Genomic DNA, 14,919 nt, shown 5'->3' on the forward strand with positions numbered 1-14,919 from the left:
CGCGATGCCGAGGTGGACGCAGGGTGGCCCACCTGAGGAGTTCATGGTAGGGGGACCTAATGAGGCCAAACTCCATCTTTTGCAGCCCAGTTCTGCATATTGTAATAAACAAAAATCTGCCCTTATTCCCTTATGGGGAACACAAGAGCCCTTCTAGAGTCCTTTGTAGGTTCTCCATCGGTCGGAGAAAATAACAGAGGCCAAGCAGAGAATATTGAGAAGCAAAGCAGCTAGTAAGCCTGATCTTTATTGAACTGTTGCAACAGGGATCTGCCACACTCCTTTATTTTGCACCCTTTAGTGCACTCCGGTAACATCTGAATATCTTCACAAGAACCATGTGACATTTTCTTGTGCCACACGCAAGCACATGAAACATGAGTGTGAACGGTTGCACACTGTGCCTGTGCTTTCTCAGCATTCCCCTCACCCTCCAGAGGTGTTTCCAGAACAAAGAGGCCGCTCTGCCCTTTTGCAACACTGACCAGTTGCTTCCCCCCTCTGGAAATTGTACAGACATTCTTCTCAAAGCAAACCTTATACCCCTCCTGTAAGAGACAAGGGACAGATAAAAGACAATGTTTTATCCCAGGTGCCACGTAGACTTGCAGCTCCGCCTGCAAAACAGAAACATAAACATTTCCAACATTAGACAAAGGCTTTTGTGACCCATCTGCAAAACAAACTGTTTTCCCAGCTGAAACAGGTTTGCAGTTCCACATCTCGACACCAGGTGTCGCTGTAATCAGGTGCCTTGTGACTCCACTGTCTATTATCCAGCGCATCACTCTGTCCTCACTGTGGTTGTCCTTTAAAATCGCCATGGATGCAGTTAGCTGATAAGCGCCGTCTTCACTCTCTGAGTCATGTACTCTCTGAGGTTTCCCACGCCTGCCTCCCCTCCTGGACTGGTTGCCATGGAAACCTGGCTGATTCCCATGGGAAGCGACCTTGGAAGCTTCCTGCCCAGTCTCCCTTGCTCTCTGGGGGCAGGAGCGACGCAGATGATCAGGGGAATTGCAAACAAAACAGCGACGAGTGGAAAAACACTGGGGTAAGCTTCCAGCTGGCTTAGCTTCCGGGCTCTCTCTGCCAGCCCCGCCCGCTCTGAAACGACATTCCTGCTCGTCACACACAGTGGAAAACTTTCCAAACTTGCCTTTGGGCTTCTCTGCCCCCCCGACTGTGCCAACAGCACTCCGTGAGGCTGTAAATTCAGGGCATTTCACTGAGCTCTCGGCTTCCTTCTGCTCCTGGCCTCCTGCTGAGCTTTCACACAAACGCCTCAGCACTTTCCAGGCATCACACGCCGATTCAATGCCCTCCAAATGAGGCTGCAGCGTAGGGTGCACGCTTGCTTTCAACATGCAGAGCTCAGCTTTCTCAGCTTTCTCTCTCTGCTCTCTGTCCACCAGTCCTGCATCTCCAGCAGCAACTGGCTCTTTCTGGGCTATGCTCCAAAGCCCTGTGGCCAAAAACCACCCTCTCACTTTTCTGACCCAGGTATTCCACGACTGGGTAGTGAGCTTTTCAAGCGGAACATCAAACACCTCCTGGCCATCTGCCATCTTCTCCCGGGGCCCAGCGTACTCACATAACCAGCAGCAGCTCTCCAGCACCCGGTTCAGCAGACCAGCTCCTCCCAGCAAGTTCCTCTGCCTTCAAACGTTAGGCAGGACTCCAGCTGGCTCCAGCGTCTTCTCAGCTGGCTTCAACACACACCGGCACGTCTTGTCAACAGCTTCAAAGCGTTTTCTGACCGTCCATAACCTATGGAAGTATGTAGCCTTTGGCTCGAGTCCACACGCTTCTTCTGCGCGCTCCTCTCAGGACTCCCGTCAGCTACCTGTAGCAGAGTGTACGCAGCGTAGATACTGTTGCTGTGTGTGTGTGTGTGTGTGTGATAAATCAGGCTGCACGCAAGCGTTTTTGCTTATCTCTTTCCAGTCTTTAATCGTGTAGAAAAACAAATCATAAATTCAGCCCGGCGAAAGAGCACTCATCTTGCTTCCTCACGCCAGAAGAACGGAACAACACTGAGACACAGAAACACTCCCCTCTGTGTACTAAGCCACGCCTCAGAATGTGAGACGTCACTCAGAACTTCTTAACCCTGTAAGTTCTGATTCTCTCCACACATTCTAAGCACCTACTGCAAGAGGACAATAGAACTTTGGTTTGCATAGTCTGCCGCCTGGGTAAGTCCGGAGGATAGCTTTTGCCCAGCGATTGTCACCTACGGGTAAAGTACCTTCCTGTGAGTACGTGACCTCCCGCTTGGGGAATTCTGGCAGGGACCGAGGGGTTCCCAAGTCCTTGGCCAATGAAGCAGACTGGCGGTGGAATGAAGAGAATCGGTGAAACCAGTGATATTCTATGAATTTCCTTCTTTTTTAAAAAAATAATTTTTATTATCCGGCCAATCACATCATATCAAATCACATCACATAAATTCCGAATTACAAAGCCGAATTTTAAATTTTGTTGAGGGAACCCATATTTCAAGATCCGAAGGGGGATTCTGATCATCTTCTTGCTACTGCGTTAATGTCCAAATCAGTCCAAAGTTCATAATTCTATCCAGACTTATCTTGCAGTTTCCACATCACATCTTGTTCATATATTTTCTCTTTTTTCTTTATGATCTCTTCTGATAGTCTCCTTAAGCCGATAAACACCAATAATAATCCTGTGTGGGTTTTTCCGTTCTTCCAGTCCTCAAATCGAGATGGTTTCCATATATCATCGCCTTCATAGATAACAGCGCTCTTTCCATAATTAATTACAGAACTGTCGTTCTTAAGTCCCACTGAGGAGTTTCATCCACAATATAAAAACAGCTCTATTTCTCTATTTCTCCTCTCAGACTTAAGTCCTTCGACAGAACTTCCCAATATGGCGACGGTATTTTTAACTGCGTCATTCCAAAGCCCTTATACATTCCACGCTCTTCTTAAAACATGCTCTGGTTCAAAAGTTTATCTCCACACAGCCTTAAATCCACAGCTTAAGTCCTTAAAACGACATTTCTGACTTGTGGATGGGGGGGGGGATTCTTGTTTAATCACATAAAGGAAAGAAAGGAAAGTTTTTTCCCCCTCCCCCATCAGTCCCTTTGCCATACCGAGTCTTGGCGTATCTTCTCATGATCTATACTTGTTCCTCCGAATCGTCTTGTTTTATCAGAGATCTCTTCTGTTAGCAGTCTTTACTCCCCCTTCTTCCTTGAAATATGTGCATTAGCTTCATCCAAATTATTTCTTTTGAAGTTCTTGCAGCTAGTGGCGCAGATCAGAGACGGCGTCCAGGCGTGCCGAAATCCCACAGGAGGGCATTGTGCCTAGTGCCCCCATCCCCACAAATTCGGGGGTGGTATAGGGCACAGCAGGCAAGGGCAGTCCCCCACCATAATCCGGGGGGGGGGGTAGGGAGGCTATTTACTCCCATCACAGCCTCCAATTTACCTTGTGTGGGTCGGAGAGATGTTATTGTCAGCCATCTTCTGATGCGCCCCTAGTGGTCCCTCCGATATTCTATGAATTTCCAAGTGTTTTTAGGCTTTTTTTTAATACAGACGGTTCTTTTCGGAAGTGGCCTGGCCTGACATTGCTACATTGTATCTAGCTGGACCATAAAGAAGGCTGATCGCCGAAGAATTGATGCTTTTGAATTCTGGTGCTGGAGGAGACTCTTGAGAGTCCCATGGACTGCAAGAAGATCTTTTTTATTTATTTATTTTTATTATTATTCAAAGTTATAACAAGACATATTATCCAAAAACATATCCTTACCCCCCCCCCCCCATGATTCTTTAGTTGGGGTTTCTTCAGTCTTCCATCCTGCAAGAAGATCAAACCTATCCATTCTTAAGGAGTGCTCACTGGAAGGACAGATCCTGAAGCTGAGACTCCAATACTTTGGCCACCTCATGAGAAGAGAAGACTCCCTGGAAAAGACCCTGATGTTGGGAAAGATGGCGGGCACTAGGAGAAGGGGATGACAGAGGACGAGATGGTTGGACCGTGTTCTCGAAGCTACCAGCATGAGTTTGACCAAACTGCGGGACACAGTGGAAGACAGGAGTGCCTGGCGTGCTCTGGTCCAGGGGGTCACGCAGAGTCGGACACGACTAAACGACTAAACAACATCTAGTTTTGATTGGATTAACAGTGTAACGAGGTTTCGATTGACTCAGTTCGTTGTTCTCGCAGCAGGAGCTGTCATCACCTTGTCAGTGCTCAGTGGAGCGTGCAAAACAGCTGGAGCTGAGCTGCCTCTGCAGAGCCATGGCATTGCTTCGATTGGCTGAAGGGCTACGTTCAACACCATCTGATTGGCTAGAGCACATCCTCATGCAAATACATTGTTCATTCATAAAATACATCGATCGTGTATAGCATCGGGATACGGCGTCAGAAATGGCGCTTTCTTCTCGGGGTTTTGGACTTTTGTGCGGTGCTTGGTGCAACGTTGTGACAGGGCGAGGGGAGTCCTAGTGTGGCAGGGTTCCCTTGAGATCATCGCCTCGGGCTCTACGTCTCTTACTCGGGAGTAAGACTTCGTTCATATGCCCCCCCCCTCCATTCCGTAACACTCTTCATATGGACTTCATGGAGTGTGCACTCTTGCAGGGTCTGCTTCCAGAAACTACTATTGCAGTTGTATATATTTTGGCAGAAATGGTTTACAAATATGCACGATGGCAAGCAGGCAGACAGGAACAGTTACAAATCAACCTTGGTCCTGCCTAGCCTGGAAGCTGTTTCCAACTAGTGAACTAGAAACCTTTCAGCAACCTTTACAGCCATCTACAAACCCCCTAAGTTTGTATTTTCTTTAGCTTTCTCTAGAGAAGGGGCTGTTTTGTATATTGGAGCAGAATAGCGTATAAGCTCTAATGTTTTGTTTAAAGCAAGCCCTTGTTAAGTACCGTCAGCTGAATTGGGCTTGTGCCCAGATCTTAGCACACTAACCGATAAAACAGGTGAGGGTAACCTCTGGCCCTCCAGACGTTGCTGAACTACAATTCTCATCATCCTGCCCATTGGCAATGCTGGCTGGGGCTGAGGAATTTCTTTTTTTTTTTTAATGATATTTATTAAAAATTTAACAGTTACAGAAAAAAGAAAAAAGACAATAAAAAATTACTATAATTCAAAAATAAAAAGCACAATAAAAAACAATACAACAAAACAATAAGGAAAACAAAAACATTTGAAAACAAAAACATTTAAAAACATATCCAGTATTTCCATATCTTAATCTTTCATTTACTTGTTTCATCGACCACCTCACACCTCCCTTTTTTGTATTCTAATTCAAATAGCTATTTCAGCAAATCCTTTCCATCTTTCTCAATTTCTGTTCTATAATTTATCTTGACACAATTTGGCCTTAAATTCTACACTTTGACCCATTAACAGCCCATTTTTACTTGGTTCTTTATAACCTTTCTACTAAAACCATGTAACTTCATTCCAGCATCCTTCTAACATTCATTAATTTTGCAATGTTTCTGTAAATATACTTTAAATTTTTTCCAATCTTCTTCCACCGACTCTTCACCCTGGTCTCGGATTCTGCCAGTCATTTCCGCCGATTCCATGTAATCCATCAGCTTCATCTGCCATTCTTCCCAAGTGGGTAGATCTTGTGTCTTCCAGTGCTTTGCGATAAGTATTCTTGCTGCTGTTGTAGCATACATAAAAAAAGTTCTATCCTTCTTTGGCACCAATTGGCCGACCATGCCCAGGAGAAAGGCCTCTGGTTTCTTCAGGAAGGTATATTTAAATACCTTTTTCATTTCATTGTAAATCATCTCCCAGAAGTTCTTAATCCTTGGGCATGTCCACCAAAGGTGAAAGAATGTACCTTCAGTCTCCTTACATTTCCAACATTTGTTATCAGGCAAATGGTAAATTTTTGCAAGCTTGACTGGTGTTATGTACCACCTATAAATCATTTTCATTAAATTCTCTCTTAAGGCATTACATGCCGTAAACTTCATACCTGTGGTCCATAACTGTTCCCAGTCAGCCATCATAATGTTATGTCCAACATCTTGTGCCCATTTAATCATAGCAGATTTCACCGTTTCATCCTGAGTATTCCATTTCAACAGCAAGTTATACATTCTTGACAAATTCTTGACTTTAGGATCTAACAATTCTGTTTCCAATTTTGATTTTTCCACCTGGAAGCCTAATTTTTTGTCCAAATTATATGCCTCCATTATTTGGTAATAATGAAGCCAGTCTCGCAGTCTATTTTTTAATTTTTCAAAACTGCAGTTTTAATCTATCTCCCTCCTGCTCTAAAATTTCCCAATACTTCGGCCATTTTGCCTCCATATTGAGTTTTTTCTGAGTCTTTGCTTCCATTGGTGACAGCCATCTCGGGGTTTTATTTTCTAACAGGTCTTTGTATCTTATCCAGACATTAAACAGTGCTTTCCTGACAATATGGTTTTTAAACGCTTTATGTGCTTTAACCTTGTCATACCACAGATATGCATGCCAACCAAATACGTTGTCAAAACCTTCCAAATCCAACACGTCAGTATTTTCAAGAAGCATCCATTCTCTCAGCCAACAAAAAGTGGCTGATTCATAATAAAGTTTAAGGTCTGGCAGGGCAAATCCACCTCTTTCTTTAGCATGAGTTAGTATCTTAAATTTTATACGAGGCTTCTTGCCCTACCAGACAAATCTAGAGATATCTCTCTGCCACTTCTTGAAACAGTCCATTTTGTCCAAAATTTGCAATGTTTGAAAGAGAAACAGCATTCTTAGCAATACATTCATTTTTATCACAGCAATTCGACCTAGCAACGATAACTTCAAATTTGACCATATTTCTAGGTCCTTTTTCACTTCAGTCCAACATTTTTCATAATTATCCTTAAATAAATTCACATTCTTAGCAGTCATATTAACCCCTAGATATTTCACTTTCTTAACCAATGTTAATCCTGTCTCCTTCTGAAACTTATCTCTCTCAATCTCAGTTAGGTTTTTCTCTAAAACCTTAGTTTTCGTCTTATTCAACTTAAAACCTGCTACCTGACCAAATTCTTGGATCAGTTCCAGTACTCTTTTAGTACTCGATTCTGGCTCCTGTAAAGTCAATACCAAATCATCAGCAAATGCTTTCAGTTTGTACTGTTTGGCTCCCACTTGTATAGCCTTTACCAGTTGGTCCTTTCTAATCATATTTAGCAAAACCTCCAGTACCGATATAAAAAGCAATGGAGAAATTGGGCAACCTTGTCGTGTTCCTTTCTCAATCTTAAATTCTTCTGTCACTACATTGTTCACAATTAATTTAGCCTTCTGTTCTGAATAGATTGCACCTATACCATTTCCAAAACCTTGACCAACCCCCATCCCCTGTAAATTCTTCTTCATAAAACTCCAAGAAATGTTGTCAAAGGCTTTCTCCACGTCCACAAATATCAAAACTGCTTTAGTATTAATCTTCACTTGTAATTTTTCTAAGATGTTAATTATATTCCTCGTATTGTCAGACAAGTGTCTGCCCGGGAGAAAACCCACTTGATCTTTATGAATTTCGTCTGTTAACACCTTTTTAAATATTTTAATCTTCTAGCCAAAATGTCTGCAAAAATTTTATAATCCACATTAAGCAGTGATATGGGGCGGTAGTTCTTAAGCTGTGTCTTTTCAGTCTCTGTTTTCGGTAAAAGTGTAATATATGCTTCTTTCCACGACTCTGGTGCCTTTTTCCCTTCCAATATTTCATTACAGACTTCTTTTAAAGGTTGTGTTAACCATTCTTTCAAAGATCTGTAGTATCTTGAAGTCAATCCATCTGGTCCTGAATTGCATGTTCTGAATGGCCCCTTCTATTTCCTGTTCTGTTATTTTATAGTTCAGCATTAACTTATTTTCCTGGGAGATTTTTTGTAATCCATTAATTTTCAAAAATTTATCAATGTCCATTTCTTTCTGCGGCTTCTGTGTATATAGTTGTTTAAAATTCCTCTGGAAGCACTTTCTAATTTCCACTGGGTTCTGTATATTCTTTCCTTCCACTTCCAGATTCGTAATGGTGTTAAGTTTTTGTCTTTTTTTCATTTGCCAAGCCAAAAGTTGTCCACACTTATTTGCCGATTCAAATGTCTTTTGTCTCATCTGTTTAATCTTCCATTCTATTTCCTGATTCATCATTTTCATATATTGTACTTGATATAACTTTATCTCTTTTAAAATCTCCTGCGACTTTGGTTTCACCCTCAATTTCTTCTCTCCTTCCTTTATTTTTTCCAGGATTCTATCTTTTTTCTCATTTTGAGTTCTCTTCTTAATTGCATTCTGTTGTATCAAGAATCCTCTCATGACCGCTTTACTTGCATCCCAAATTACTCTTTTTTCCACAGTAGTGTTCATGTTTGTCTCAAAATAATCTCTCAAAGTTTTTTGGGCCTTCTTAGTGAATTCTTCATTCCTAAACAAAGTATCATTCATCCTCCATCTAAAGGAGCCAACTGGCATCAATTTCATTTCCATCTTCACGGCGTTATGATCGGAGCAGGTTTTGGGGCAAATTTCCACTTTACTAGTCTTTGGAGCCAGTCCCCTCGTTACCCAAATTTGGTCAATTCTTGTCCATGTCATTTTAGCCTCAGAGAAGAAGGTTCCCTCTCTTCCCAGGGGGTTCTTTGTTCTCCAGATATCAACTAAGTCCATATTTTCAGTCATGTCAAAAAAAGTTTTTGGTAGTCTACCATCCTTGGTAACTACCTGTCTCTGTGCCTTATCCATATTTGTAGACACCACACCATTCATATCTCCCATCAAAATCATATTGTAATCCATATAGTCCATCAGAGTCTCATGTAACTTCTTAAAGAATTCCGATTTTCCTTCATTTGGTGCATAAATACCTACTATCAAGAATTTTTCTCCTTGCGTTTGGATTTCAGTTGCAACAAATCTTCCTTGATCATCTTTAAATATGAATTTTGGTGATAGGCTCTCCTTTGCATAGAGGACCACTCCTCTTTTTTTGACTTTATCCGATGAAATAAATTCTTGGCCTAATCTTTTATTATTCAGTAGCTTCCTGTGTAGCCTTGTCACATGTGTTTCTTGCAAACAAATCAAGTCCAAATGCTCTTTTTTCAATAAATGAAATACTCTCCACCTTTTTTCGGGGGAGTTCAGTCCATTCACATTCCAACTCAGGACCTGCAGCACCATCATGTGGTTACTTTGGTGCCCCCCCAACTGCCCCCAAAGCTTGCTCCTCTTCTGTTGGTGGTAGTGATGGCACGTTCGCTGGGGTGTCCAATCCAAAGGATAATGTCGATATGTCCAGCGTTCCCCTGTTTGGTGATCTTCTCTCCGATGCTCTTTGCCCTGATCCTCTATCTGGTGATCTCCTGTCTAGTACTGTTGGCTCTTTTCCAATTCCCTTCTGCAGATCTTCTTCGTATTTGTTCAGAAACTTTATTTTATCTTCTACTGATCTTACTTTTATTTTCCTCCCTTTGAAGCTGAAAGATAGGCCTTGAGGAAATTCCCACCTGAAGATGATTTGATTCCTTCTCAGCAGGGCAACCAAATCTCCAAAATTGGACCTAAGGTCCAGAAGGTGTTTTGGGATATCTTTAAATATTTCTACTCTTGACTGTTGTATTACCAAAGTCTTCTCGTAGTGCCAGCCCAAAATTCTATCTCTCTCTTCTTTAGATCGGAGGGTAATCAGGCAGTCTCTTATTCTGTTCTTTTCCTTCTTCCGTTCTCTTCCAAGTCTGAAGGCCCTCACAATTTTGAATTCCTCTTTTCCCAAGTCCAAATCCCAATAGTCTGCAAATTCCTCCGTAAGATAGTCTATCAAAGAGTCCTTTTCCAGTTCAGGTACAGCTCTGATCCTCAGGTTTGTCTGTTTTTCCTTGAACTCAATCATAGAAAGTGCCAACTTGTGGTCCTCAAGTTGCTTCTGCAGGTCTGGAACTCTCTTTGTTTCCAATTGAGTTACCTTCGCATCTACAGAAACAACTTTTTCCTTGACTTCCTCTGCGATCTGTTGAGTTGAATTAGATTCCTGAATCAATTTCTCAATAGTTTCTGTATTTGTATTAACTTTTTGTCCCAAACTATTTATACTTTGTGTGTTCTGATCCAATTTTTTATTCATTTGTTCCAATGATTCATTTATCTTGCTTAGTGCAAGCGCCAGAGCCTCTTCTGATATCATTCCTTTTGATTTAGAGTGCATTAAAACAGCCGCAGATGGGACAGGAGGGCCAGATGTAGAAGCTCTTCGCTGCCACGACTTCCCAGACCTTGTTGTTTTGTCTTGAATTGGCGGATCTATTTTTTCTTTTCCATCTGCCATAACACTTAAGCCCTTCAAGGTCAGTTCCACAGTCCCAGAGTCTTATCTTTAGAATTGGAAAATTCCAACCCTTGCAGCAATTTCAGAACCCTCCTCTAGAGGGAAATAGTTACTGACTGTATTGTATTAATCCAAAATGTCACTTTTTAAAACACAGTTTCACCAATATATTTAGTAACAAGTCTCAGTTACTATTGCTCAGTTGCTTTTACTTCTTTTAGTCCTTTTTATAGTCAGAAGAGGATTATTGAAACAATGTATCACTCCTGTTTTGCAACATTCTTAATGGCAGCCCGTTCCCAGGCTCTGAGCGATGGAAATTTAGCTTCTTTCCCTCTCTTTTTGCAGGCAAATATTGTCCAAACCCCCCCCCCCTTCTCCTGCTTCCAAGGGGGGGGGTCGCTATTCTTAATGCTGGAAATTTAAGCGTTTAAAATAATCTTTCCGAGGCTTTAGCTTGAGTCTATTTGCTTCTGACTATTTACAAAGGAGGAAGGCGGACTTCCTGTTTTAGACCTTCCCCCGTTCGTTGCCAAATTCAACTTTTAAAAACTCCGATTCTTCGCTTTACTCACGGGTAGTTACTTTTAAATCCAATTGTCCACAGGAAAAAGTCAGCGCTCTCCGGCAACGGCTGTGCGGCTTCACTCCGTGGAAGTATCAGTCGATCCAAAGCACCGCGCTGCTCACCCCACTTCGCTCCAGAACCCCGAAAACGGGTTTCCCCACGAGTAGGGGAGGCGCAAAAGGTGCCAGCCGAATCCCCACGTTCACAGGCTTCACCCGCCTGTGATTTTTGAAGGGTCTCCGCTTTCGCCGCAGCGGCCAGACCCGATTTCCCCAGAGCGGATTCCTCTTACTCAGAGGAATTCCGCCATTGCCAATGGCGCTAACCCGGAAGTCCTGGGGCTGAGGAATTTCAATGAAGCTTTCGACTTGCCCCTACCTACACCTACCTACACACTGAACGAAGGAGCAAGAAAGCAAAAGGCAAGTTCAGAATTTCAGAGTTTTCCAAATGCCATGGCATCTCAATGGGGCTCCCTTGCCAATTGATGGTAAAGCAAGCCATTGGACAGGCCATCATGCATGAGGATGGTTTTTCAAATGGATTTGTGTTATGTACTGAGTTGAATAGGATCCAAAATGCAGCAGTCTGATTGGTCCTAGAACAATAGGATCCAAAATGCAGCAGTCTGATTGGTCCCAGAACAATAGGATTCAGAATGCAGCAGTCTGATTGGTCTTAGAACAATGCAGCAGTCTGATTGGTCTGCAGGAGCCACCCAATCCAGCTCCAGATGGAAGTAAATCCACAACCTGATTGACCTACAGGAGAATTCCGGAATTAGCCAATCACGTGCGGGCCATTGTGTAAATAATGTATATAAAGCAGATACTTCGAGGGGACTTTCATTCCTCCTCACCACTATGAGCTGAATAAAGAGCATGAAATCCACTCTCGACTCTGAGTATATTTCACTGGCGACGAATATGGGATCCCGCTGAGCTGACCGCCACACACAGCACCGCAGCACCGCCACCTGCCGCACCGCTGCCTCGCACCGTGTATCCAGGCTTCAGCTCTGGGACCCAAGGAACTCAGAATGGCAACCGACAGCAGCTTCTCGCCGTTCAACCCAGCATCCGGAGACTGGGAAGCGTACGCCTCCCGTTTCACCTTCCTCCTAGAAGCCAATGGGGTCACCGACGAAGAAGATGCCAAGAAGAGGGCGATATTCTTTAGCGTCTGCGGAGAGGAGACGTTTGAAATCGCCCGGGCTCTCCTTGCGCCTGAAGATGTCGCTACTGTTCCATACAAAACAATAATGGAACAGCTGAAGGGGCACTTTTCGCCGCAGCCCTCAGTGGTGGCTCATCGAAATGCCTTCTACGCAAAGTGGCAAGCCCCTGGGGAAGCCATAACTGGGTTTGTGACCTCTCTCCACCAGGTCGCCCGGTTCTGCAACTTCTCAGAGTTGGAGAACATGCTTCGTGACCGCCTCGTCGGTGGCCTGAAGGATGAGAAGCTGCAACGACGTCTCTATGCTAAGAAGGACCTAACGTTCCAGGTCGCTCTGGAGGAAGTCCTGGCAACGGAAGCTGCCGAGAGGTTGACGCAAGAGGCACGGCCGAGCCTGCCGTCCCAACTGAGGGTCCACCACGAAGACCTCACCGACGACTCAGGATCTGACAGGGAGGAGGTGCACAGAGTACAGCAGCACACTCAAGCAGCGCCCAGACCACAGTTGCCTCGACGAGAAGGAGGGAACTGCGCAAGCTGCGGGGAGAGTCACGAGAGGAGGACCTGCCGTTTCCGCAACGCAGAGTGCAGGCAGTGCAGAAAATTGGGACACATCGCCCGGGTGTGTCGGGCTCGGCCCACCAGATGCCAGGCATCAGAGGATCGATCCAAGAGCCCCAGGGCCCAGGGCCCAACGCACCAAGGCAACTCGACGGAGCTCACAGACTTCCAGGTATACCAGTTGCCCCACCCCAACGTAGAAAAAAATTATGTAGAGGTACAGATAGAGGGGGCCCCGTGCCGCATGGAGCTTGTCATGGGTTCAACTCTATCCATAATCTCGGAAAGGACCTTAAGGAAACTGTGTCCTAGTGGGGGTCCCAAACTCAGGCCAGCCCCATTCACCCTCCAGGACTTCCAGAAACGTAAGGTAACCACAATGGGGGTGGGGACCTTCAGGGTGCAATATTGAGGGCGGACGCGGCAATTGGACTTGCTTGTGGTCAAGGTCCCCTACATTAGCTTACTGGGATTGGCATGGTTTGGACCACTGGGGCTAGCCGTTACCAGGGTGAACCGCACTAGCTTACAAGTGGACGTGGACACCATATGCAAGGAATTTCTGGGGGTTTTCGATGGGAAATTGGGACAGTATACGGGGGCCCCCATTGCTCTATAGCTTTACCCCGCAATACGACCTGTCAGGCTCAAGACCCGCCGGGTCCCATTCGCCCTGAAACCCTGTATAGACGAGGAATTGGACCGGCTTGTGGAGCAAGGAGTGCTGGAACCTGTGCCTAATTCCCCCTGGGAAACCCCGATCGTCACACCCGTCAAGCCTAATGGTTCGGTCCACATCTGCACAGACTATAAATGTACCATAAACAAGGCCCTCACGGCCCACACATACCCAGTGCCAGTGGTCAGCCATGTCCTTGCCACCCCGGCTGGGTCAAAAATTTTTGGCAAGCTGGACTTGGCCCAGGCATATCAACAGCTGCCGGTAGATGACACCACAACAGAGGCACAGACGATTGTGACGCACAGAGGAGCGTACAGGGTAAAGCGGCTGCAATTCAGTGTCAGCGTGGCACCAGGCATATTCCAGAATCTAATGGACTCTCTTCTTAAAGGGATTCCTGGCGTCACCCCCTTCTTCGATGATGTGTTGATTGCTGGGCCCATGCCAGAGGAGTTTGAGGACCGCCTCCACACCGTTCTGCACCGTTTCCAGACAGCGGGTCTCAAGGTGAAGCGGGGAAAATGTCTACTAGGAGTGCCTCAGGTGGACTTTCTGGGATTTATGGTGGACGCAGAAGGGGTCCACCCGACTGGGGACAAGGTACGGGCCATTTGTGATGCCCCAGCGCCCAAGAGCAAGACTGAACTTCAGGCCTTCTTGGGACTATTGAACTTTTACCATTCCTTCCTTCCCCACAAGGCGGCGGTAGCGGGCCCCTTGGGTGTGGGACCAGCGCCAAGAGGCCACATTCCAGGCAGTCAAGGACTTGCTTGTCTCAAACTCGGTCTTGGCACACTTCGACTAGAGGCTGCCGGTGGTGCTAGCATGCAATGCCTCGCCCTATGGCATCGGTGCTGTCCTGGGACACCAACTCCCAGATGGAAGAGAGGTGTCGGTGGCATACTTTTCCCAGACACTCAACGAAACTGAGCGGAACTACTCGCAAATCGACAAGGAGGGTCTGGCAATCGTGAAGGGAGTAAAAAAATTCCATGATTTCTTGTACGGGTGGCCCTTTACCGTGGTGACTGACCACAAGCTGTTGCTTGGCTTGTTAGCCCCCGAAAAGCAGACCCCCCCCAAGTGCTGTCTCCTCGCGTCCTCAGGTGGTCAATTTTCCTTGCCAGCTACCAGTATGCACTGATTCACCGCCCTGGGAAGGCGATGGGCCATGCGGACACCCTCAGCAGGCTACCACTACCGGAAACAGGCCCCGACCCAGCACCCACACAAGAGGTTATGAGCCTGGAGCTGCTTCCCGACCGCCCCATTCAGGCACAAGAAGTTGCACACCATTCCAAGAAAGATAGGGTCATCTCCCGGGTCTTGGACTGGGTGTGGAGGGGATGGCCCAGCAGCAGTCCCGGACCAGAATTCGCCGGCTACACAACCCGCAAACATGAACTGTCGGCCCACAAGGGGTGCCTGTTATGGGGAAGCAGGATCGTTGTTCCCCAGCCCCTCCGCAAAAGGGTCCTCACAGCCCTACACGAGACACACCCAGGGGTAGTGAGAATGAAGGCCCTTGCCAGGAGTTATGTGTGGTGGCCGGGGATCGATGGAGAGATAG

Source organism: Podarcis muralis, chromosome W (assembly GCF_964188315.1).
Source record: "Podarcis muralis chromosome W, rPodMur119.hap1.1, whole genome shotgun sequence".
Classification (NCBI taxonomy): domain Eukaryota; kingdom Metazoa; phylum Chordata; class Lepidosauria; order Squamata; family Lacertidae; genus Podarcis; species Podarcis muralis.